The following is a 10,000-nucleotide window of genomic DNA, read 5'->3' as shown; positions in this document are numbered from 1 at the left end:
ATTCATGGTTTTAACTCATTTCATTTCTATGAAAAATATATGGATGAAAAAGATTGGGAGAACAGAAGTAATCAGTTATTGCTCCAGTAATACCACATTTTTCTAAAATACGTATTTACTAAAATAGTGTACTGTAAATTATTTGTTTGGTGGTGTCTTTTATTCTCCTGTGTATAGATTTCAAACCTTAGAAAATGGTGCAAAGGATTAAAAGATCTCTAGTGTAACAAATATTATTTTAAAAGAAGAAACCTACATTTTTCAGTAGTCTGTTCAGAGAATAAAGACAGGGTATTTTGTTTATTTTTAAGAATTATGTTGCATCAGGTCCAATTTTTTTGTATTGTGTGCATCTTCATAAGGAAAAAAAAAAAATTATAGTACTTTTTGTTGCCATAGAATGAGAAACTAGATAAAAAGATCTGTGAGCAAAAGAAAATGGGAGTAGAATTATCTGAGCAGGAATGTTTACATTCCTTCTTTCAAGTTAGGTTAAAAAAAAAAAAAAAAAAAGATGTTGAAAGCAGAGGATAAATCTTTATTTTAAAACACATTGATCTAATGATGGGAAAGCTTGCTGTTGTAGAACTCATAGAGCAACTATAACTAAGATAATGCCTTTAGTAATTTTTTAAAGAGAATTATGGAGCATGGACTTAAATTCTCTCCAAGCTGTTCAAATACAGTGGAAGATTGTACACCTAGCATGCTAGCTTTCTTCCATTCCAGAAAACAAGCTTCTTGATTTAAAACTTTTTTTCTTCACTGGGTGCTATGGTCTTAGGGTGGAAAGTACTGTGTTGTCTCATGAGATTCCCTATTTATGTGGTATTAATGCTGTTGCAATCAAAAAAACTATTGAATTCTCTACTGATTTTTGGTGTCAATTCATAACAATTCTTGGAATTGACTTCTAAAGTACTTTGTGTTCTTTTTAAGTGCATTAAAAACAATTTTGTAGCAGTAATCACCAGTCCACTGTGCTGATGAAGCACATTTTTAAAGAAGGGTACGTGGTTTCTGGATAGGAATAAAATGTATCCTTTTAGTTTTTGTTTCTGTGGGTCTTTTGTGCTTTTGTTGTATTTCATTTATTTTTATTTATTTATTTACTCTTTTGATACTAGTAGAGGAGCCATGTGTATCAGTTTTCAGTCTGTGACAGGCTTCCGTTTCTACTAGATGCTGAAGAATTTGAAGAATGTGTTCTATCTATGCTTTGACTTTACCAAGTTCAAAGCCTATTATTCAACCAATAATAATAATAATTCTTTTGCCTTTTACCTTGTTAAATAGCTTATTAAATAGATTATTCTATCAATGTATGGAAGATTAACTCCAAACAAAATTGTGGGGCCCAGGGAAGAGGGTATGTTCATAATTAAACTTTCTAAACCTAACATCATAGATTGCAGTTATCTCTGTAATCCTAGAAAGAAAAGTAAAATTGATGTTGGCTTTGAAATAGGTAACTTCTGCATTTGCAATCTTAGAATCTTTGTAAGAAATTAAATTCCATTTGTAAAGTAAATTCCAGATTACAGAACAGTTTTCTAGGAAAGTTTTGAGGAATGGTAAATAAAGGGGGGATCATCAGTTCCTTCAGTCTACTGACTCTCCTGTTAATAAAACCCAGGTTTCTGTTGGTCTTCTCCATTAGCAGAATATAGCGCTGGTTCACGTTCAGCTTGCTGCCTAGCCGGGGCCCCCAGATTTTCTCTGCAGAGGTGCCAGGTCGTGGGCCTGAGCAGTGTGCTCTGGGTTTCCCTGCTGGAGCAGAAACTGGATCAGATGACCTTCAGATGTCCCTCACAACCTCAAACATTCAGCGAAGTTGAGCATTAGAGCAGAGCAGTGCTATTATTCATTGAATTGATTGAAATACATCCACAATGTACTTGCCAATTGAAAGCAGTGAGATGGAAGACAAGAATTAGAAAACTTGTAAAACAAGCACTCTGCAACGTTACAAATTACACAGTGAAACTACAGTTATTAAATTTTAGACAGTATGTGTAATAAAAAGTAATTTAAAACTCTGACTTCAAGAGTATATAGTATTTTTATTACAGCATACCTAAAAGTAATCTATTTGGTCAGCAAGTACTATGTAAATGTGAGCTCCTTGTTTGTCAACAATACTTAATATAGATAAAATTCATCTTAAAGTTGCCTTACCTCTGTTAGAAAATGCTTCATTTGTAACATTTTCAGTTATTTTCAGCTCTGAACAAGCTCTTACACAGGAATATCAAATTGCTTAAATATCCAGCATTAAAATACATATTTGAATGACTTATTTCATGTTTTTCCTAATTAAAAATGGTTAATGCCTGATATATATACTGTAGGAATGTGCTTTACCTTTGACAAATTTGTTATCATTGACTAATTATCAAAATACTGTAATGCAGAATCCATAGAAGTGAGGATTTGGTTTCAGGCTGGTAGCCTGGACTTAGGCCAAATATAGCACCTGTATGACACTTTAGTATGCACCTATCAAAACTAGGCAAGAAACAAGGCCAGTCACTAATCTTTTAGGCTGTAAAAATGCTAAATACAATCTTGGTTACGACAGCACCTTCGTTTTTTGTCTACTGAATACATGAAAACTTAAAGTGAATATGTAGCCTTCTCTAGTAAAAATTACAGGTGTACAGTAGGTGCTGCTGTACATTTTGGTACTTTTCCCTGTTAATGAAATTTCATTCTAGGTAATTAGAATAAGGAAACAAAGTTTTTTTTCTGAAGAGCTTTTTGCTTAGTAACTTCTGACTGTGGTCCATTAAGTTTGCATTCTGTTGACAGTTGATTTCGCTGTTGCAAGAAGATAAAATTGCATAAATTACAGTTCCTTTGCACATACACACTCATTGTTAAACACCGATTCTTGAGGAAGTGTCATTTTTAATACTGAATGATGATAGTATTTCTAAACAAGCATTTGAATTTACTTTTAATTTTTCCATTTTTCCATCTCCCTATCTTTGGATTCATACTGATAAGGCAGAGTATTTTTTTACAAAGAAAGGGCAAGAAATATAGGAGATGTTTAAACTATGCACCCAGAAGTAGAGATCCTCTGTTAGGGGAGGAAAAAAATATGTATATTTTAGGTTTCTCATTACTTCTTCCTTTAGAAACCTTCATGAGAATGGAAAGCCAGTAAGATAGAAATGATTTAATAAATTCATAGTCCTCAAAACAAAAACAAATGAGACTTCCTTGCTTGCATGTCTGGAACAGATTCTGCCCCAGAAAGCAAAGTATGGTCCATTTTTTGATCTGTCAGTATTTCATCTGTTCTCATTTTAGGAATGGGGAATTATTTTTCTTCCTGTTGACAGTCTGCCTTTTTAATTTGTCACATAATAGCCTGATGATGTAGGCATGAACAAGTTACAGAATAGGTTTCAAATGAATGTATTCAGACCAAACTTATCTTACTAATGAGAGTTGGGCAACTGAATTAAAACATCCTCTGGAGAGAATGGGGAGTGGTTCTGCATACATGCAAGCAGATGATTTTCATACCATGAAGTCCTGGGTGAAGAAAGTACAGCAGAACAGGATCAAGAGACTAAGGCTACAGTACAATGAAACAATTTTGTTTTGACTAGTTTTACTATATGCTTTCAACTTGAATGCTGATGTAATTTAGTAAATTACTGGTCTTTCTTTTCTTGCTATATGAGTGAAAATATTTGAGGTAATGCTTTTATTTCCAATCATTCTGGGCAGCATTGCACTGCTGAAGTGAATGGTGTTGACATAATCTACCTTCTTACCACTACACATCATCTTGATGATCTTGAAATACCGGCTTATTCACTAGCCATGCTTAGGTTTTGATCCAGATATTATTCCCAGTTTACAAATGAAACAGTTGAACCATAAATAGGTTAAATTACTTGGCCACCGTCCTGCAGAGAGCTTGTGTCGAAGCAAAGACAAGGATTCAATCTTTCACTTGTCAGGCATGGATTTATGAGAGTTAGACACTTCCAAATCCACATGTACCCTTTCCTTTCTTCTTCCATAAACTAGATAGGGAAAAATGAATGGGCTATTTTTCTTTTTGGCTTCTATAAGTCTGGTGTTCACTTTTTCTGAGAAAATTCAGAAGCTTTTCTGTAACACTGAATGAGTCTCAGTCTTCCTATTGTTGTATAAACATCTGATAAATGCCACTTCAATAGTGCACTGATAAATCTGTGCTAGAGAAATTTTTTCTTGAGACAGTATTGCTGAGAAAAGCTATTTGCCTTCAAATCCTGAAAGTTACATTTCTTTGTACTATTCTAACTTCTTTTGAGAGTGTATTAAAGGAAGCCAGTGTCCTGAGTAGACAAGGAACATACTCTTTGTTAAAAACTGTGGATTGATGATCTACCAGATCAGTATCATCTCATATTTTAGATCATGGCAATCCAGTGCAGTAAGTTGTTTATAGAAATGAACATCCACAAACTAACATGTAGCAAACATCCCTTAGTGTGAGATTCATTCCTTCAAAAGCAGATGCACTACTATATGGGTAAATATTGCTACTTTGGCATAATTTAACTGGGAATGCTGTCTTCTCTAAAAACAGCTTTCACTGCAAATAATTTAATTTAAACTACTCTTCAAGTTTTCTCCCTCACGTGTGCAAAGTACAGTGCTAAAATACAAGCATCAAACATCTAGAACATCTTTCCACCAGTTTTCTCCAAAATAACTATAGCATCAGTTGTATGAGGGAACTGAAGAAGCAATTTTTGACATAATTTTTCTGTATTTTAGAACAGCTCTGCTTGGGCAAACAGGATAAAAGCTAAGAGGGATGCTGAATGCAGTGCCTGGGTGGTACTACTTAGATATCTCAATTAAAAGGCTGATTATTTAACAAAATATAATAATCATCTGCAAGGGAAATCCAAATATTTGATTTCCTATGAACTGTCTTCAGGAGCCAATGTAAAGCACTGAAGAAAGCAAGAAAGAGCAGTCAAAAAAGAACTGCAAACAATTTGCTGAGGGCTGCGATTGTTTTCTTTTTCCAATGTAGTTAAAATACCTCCTCCCCCTTTATTTTTATTCTCCTTTCTTTGAAGATGATGGAGCCTTCAGGCAATAAGTACCAGAGTTTAATCACTTCTTTGACTAAGAGGACTGGAACCTGCTATTTTAAAGTCACTAGAAAATAAGCAGGTCAGAGAAGTATAATGCTGCCAGCTAAAATCTATTCTGATTTTTAAATGAGTAACTAAACATTAGGTAGACCACACCATGATGAAATTTATTTAGAAACCTCAGCTAGGAGGGGAAAACATGCTTCATGGCTTTAGGGCAATCCTGGTTTTGGGGGCACATGGCAATGCTTCAAGGTTTTAGGGAGATCAGTACTGTACTATTATTTGATGCTGTTGTGACTGTCAGAAAAAAGCCACGATTATGCTCAGTAGCAGAACTCTAGTCCCCTCCTGTGTTAACCGCAGCTGTACAAGAAAGCCATTGATCCACATAAGCGAGATCTCTGGAGGGGCACCAGGATGTTTAAGAGGCTTGAGCATTTGCCCTGTGAGGAGACTGAGTCTGATGGGACTGGGGTTTTCAGCTAGGAGAAGAGATGGGCTCAATCTACTGAACAGCAACCTGGCTGGGACCTGAGGAGAAATAATCAAGAAGACAGAGCCAGGCTGCTGACAGATGCTAGTGGCAGTAGTCAGAGAAACAACTTAAACACTTTGAATCGCTTGTTGACTGAATATGTTGCCTATTCTGCTTTTTATTTTCCTAAAGTAGCTGCTTGTTACTTACAAAAATGATTTTACAACAGAGGATTTCAAACAGCACAGTTTTCTTGTGTAGTTAACTTCTGAATTTGTTTTGGTAATCTTTAAAGTTATGGTGTTGAAATAATTAGTGTTATTTTCCAAAGTTTATTACATTCATTTGACTAAAAAAAAAAGAAATATCATCTAGGTGTGATTGTGTAAGTCCTGTATAAATTAGAAATTATATGTAGTAACTGTAATTACCTAAAAGGAAGTTTATTACTGTATGATAAAAATGTCAAAATAGTGGTTGGGGCCCCTACAAATCATATGAAAGATCAATAAAGTTAGTCCTATGTCATAGCTTGAGAATTAAGAAATTGTATTTTGACCTTAATTCACAATGGAGACATTAAAAACATATCTAATAAATGACCTATATCATTTCTTAATTAAATTTAAAAATATTCCTCAGTAGTTTTCCCCAGTGATCTAAATAACTCATTTCCAGTCCACACTGTGTGCATGGCTTTCTACTGATTATTTTCTCTTTTTAAGGAAATATTAGTTCACTTTGATGCATTATTCAGATATACTACACTTATCAAAAGTTTAATATATATTGCTCCCAAAAAACTCTTTTTGGCTCAACTCCATTTAGCATAATGGGGGAAAATAAATAAATAAATAAATAAATAAATAAATAAATAAATAAATGTAATTTTAGAAAAGACCTTTACCTTTTTTCTCCCATGATTTACTATAACTATTCTGTATAGAAGCTTGTCCTTCATTTATCCTACTATTTCTGAATACCTTCCAATGGTCTGATAAGCTGTATGGCTGTGTAACTCTCATGTGTTGTTCTTCCCTTTTCTACCAAGCAGAAGTGTATATAGCGAAGGTTTTGGTGGATTTTGTTTTGTTTTGTAGATATAGATATATTAATGTTCTGTACTTGCAAGAGAAGACAAAGTGAAAGAAACATGCCTTTCTTGGGGAGCAAATGGCAGTAAGGTCTGTGTGTTCATTGTACGTTGTCTCAGACAGGTTATTCAGAATAGTATCTCCTCTTTTTTTTTTTTTTTTTTTTTTTTTTTTTCATTTCTCTGTAGATAAGAATTTCACTCAAATAGTTCTTCTGTAGACAAGTACAGCTTTAAGCCTTTCTTCTTCTGCAGTTATCCCATTAAGATAGGTCAGGAGAGTATTGCAGAATTTTGATGAACTTGTTCTTTTCAAATTACTCTTTCCAATGTGCTGTGTATGTGTATGTCTAGCCTTTTAATCTCAGATTTGTTGAAACTTTTTGTATCGTATGAGGTAGACTTTTTTAGTTTGACACCTGATCAGTTTTTTTTTTAGTTTGGCATAGATCTTTGGTAAAATGGTAGTTTTAATCATCGTGCAATTACAACATAATGTGTCTCATGTTTTTTGGCACCATCACATTAAGCATTAATGTGATAATTGTCATACCAGCTCAGTTGATGATCTTTTCTTAATCACTAAATTGTTTTATTTGGGTAACAGTTGTTAGAGCAACAAATGCAGCCCTAGTCATAATAGGTTTTGCAAAATTTCACTGGGAATATATTTCTTCCAACTCTGCCTCTGCAGTTACAATTTACTGTTGCTTCTCTCCATCATACTACAAGATGGCAGAAAAATAACGATTACTGTAAGCCTTGTCAAACTTCAGAAAGAAAGAAAATCAGCTATACATTGCTTCATTGTCTATGATCCAGGTCTTGGCAGTAGGTTGTACTTAGTGTGTTGACAAACTGTATTCTTATGTACTAGGATGTGGAGGTACAACTGTTCTCTGCATGAGGCTCTAGCAGATAAGCATTAACACTTGTTTGTCATCCTAACAAGTTCTTAAAGCAAATATTGGCTTTTGTTCTGTACCGCTTCTAAAATGAACATTCTTTTTGAAAATAATACTTCTTCCATTTGCTTTTCTTTTTAATTTGAATTCCATAATCCTAAATTCTTGCATTTTTAAGATCCAGTAATGTCTTTCGCTCTGGTATTTTCTAACTACTAATTTTGTAAACATATATCTTTGCATAGACAAAAAGGTTTAAGTGTAAGTAATTTCTTCAGATGCTGGAATATCCATTACTGTTCAGACACTCAGCGGAAATGGTAAGCTGGTTTCTTAATTGTGTGATTTGCCTTCTTTAGTGTGTGTTTTCAAAATAAAATATTTCAGCCCCCCAGTGATTCTTTTCTATCTTCAAACCCTTGCTGCTTCCAGTGGACATATTTTAGATAGGATGACAGAACTGAATCTGATTATTCTAGGTGAGTCTATATAGTAGGAGCTATCAGTGGTGAGGAATTTGGCAATATTTCCAAGTCCATGTCTTCCTTATCTTGATTACAGTCAGTCACTAGGGAATGCTCAGACTTGTTTGTGAGCAAATTTATAGACTAATGAAATGAGCAGGTAACTGACCTGTTTTTTTCACTGCACATTACTGGGCATTAAGATTTGGGAATGTGTTGTCTCGTTGCCTCCACTCTTGTATCTCTGAAGGCAGTCTCTCAATACTTTCCCAAATTCTGCACTTATTTAAAAAGGAAATGCCATGCTTTAGATGATAGCAATTGGGACTGGGCATCTCATAGAGTTGTTTTTTTTTTGTTTTTTTTTCTTTACCTACTCCCCTTACCTATGCACCAGTCTATTTGCAATTGTTGTTTCCTTTGGTAATGCTAAAAAGAAGGAAAATTAAAATAATGGAAATAACTTCTTAAAAATAATTTCAGATAAATAATTCAGTCTTCAATGATACAACTGTTCCTCAGTTTTTCTTTTAGAATGCAGACTTTCTTTCCTGTCCTAGGTCCATTCTTGGTTTTGAGAATCATCAGATTTCCATCTGCTCTTCTGAAGCACTTCCATCTTTTTCCCTCCTTCACAGGTGATTCTGAATTCTCCTCTTTTCTGAGCTTTCTCTCCACTCCTACATTATTTACGTCCATGTAATAAGAGAGATTGCTTTATTTACAGTTTTTTTTAATATTTCTTTTCAGATGGGTGGTAATTGAACAAGCACAATAAAAAACATACTGTCAAGGGGTTTGCGGGCTAGTTTGGCCCAGTTCCATGACTTGTGGGGTGGAGGGAGCATAAAACCATGACAGACACCTAATTTAGAAAATTCTTATTCTCTATATGATATTAAAACATACATTCATCTAGCATTTTGCTTTATGCTTGCCTTTCTTACAACTAATGAAGAGGACAGCACTGAAAAAATATATGTGCAAGGCAGTCATGCTCTTGACCTAAAACTTGCAGCTGTGCAGAGTTTGCAGCTTTTCAGTAAGTGCTAGTTTACTCATTTTCATCTGCAGCATCATAACCAGGTTTTGGCATATTTGAGTTGCTTATAACCTCATTCTCTTTTGTTAAGATCCTTACAAAAAATTTAAACAACCTGATTATTATGTGTCAGGTTATGCTACATCATCATTAACTTCTTACGAGATAAACTGGACATGTGTTTCTGCTCATTCTCAATCTAATTTTGATAGGGCTTTGGGATTATTTGCATTTATGAATAATTAGTTTTCTTAGCTACTACTATTGGGTTTCAAATGTTCTTTAAACAATCTTTCTTCTTCTTTATTTGCTTTATTATTATGTATACAAAAATTGCAAGAGTTTAGTGGTGTTCAACTTTCCTTTAAGCACTGCAATTGGTCATTCCTAAACTTAATGAAGTCCCTTAAGTGTTTGCTTGACTGACTCATCATTAAAAGCATGATAGTGAATACAAAATAGCAGGATTTTTTTGTAATTCCCTAATGCCTTCTAACTTATCTAAGCACATAATTTGTATGAAAATTTACCACCTTTCAAGTTTTTGCTTTTATTTGCTAGTGTGTAGCTTCTTCCCAAAGAAGATGTAAAGCATAAGCAAAAGATTAAAACCTTGCCTAACAAGACATATATTCCTATTAATGGAAAATCTTTATATCTTAGTGAAAGTCATGTCAAGGATGTCTAACAAAGTATGCCAGATACTACGTGCAAATGCAACAGAATGCTTAACAGGATTTGCATTTACAGTACCTTTTGTTTGTTATGTTTGAGTAACATATTAGTTTATAAACTGTAGTAAGATGTTTTAAAGTCTTATCAATTTATGAATTTTTTTTAAAACTGGCTTTTGGGTGAACTGAGCTTACTCATCTAGCATGTGGTATGTCAGTACTGACTA

At 34.0% G+C, this 10,000-nt stretch overlaps 2 protein-coding genes across 16 annotated transcripts in view; one reads left to right on the top strand and one right to left on the bottom strand.

Annotated features, from left to right (window-relative positions):
- LOC146760743 (uncharacterized) overlaps positions 1-10,000 on the bottom strand; it is a 136,825-nt gene that overhangs the window by 13,498 nt on the left and 113,327 nt on the right. The gene's annotated exons all lie outside the window — the stretch shown is intronic.
- The window catches only part of CDIN1 (CDAN1 interacting nuclease 1), a 109,519-nt gene that overhangs the window by 29,468 nt on the left and 70,051 nt on the right, over positions 1-10,000 (top strand). The gene's annotated exons all lie outside the window — the stretch shown is intronic.

Source organism: Coturnix japonica, chromosome 5, assembly GCF_054131305.1.
Source record: "Coturnix japonica strain WE chromosome 5, WE-NBRP24, whole genome shotgun sequence".
NCBI lineage: Eukaryota > Metazoa > Chordata > Aves > Galliformes > Phasianidae > Coturnix > Coturnix japonica.
Note: the sequence above shows the minus strand (reverse complement) of the source record. Positions and strands in the feature narration are given on the sequence as shown.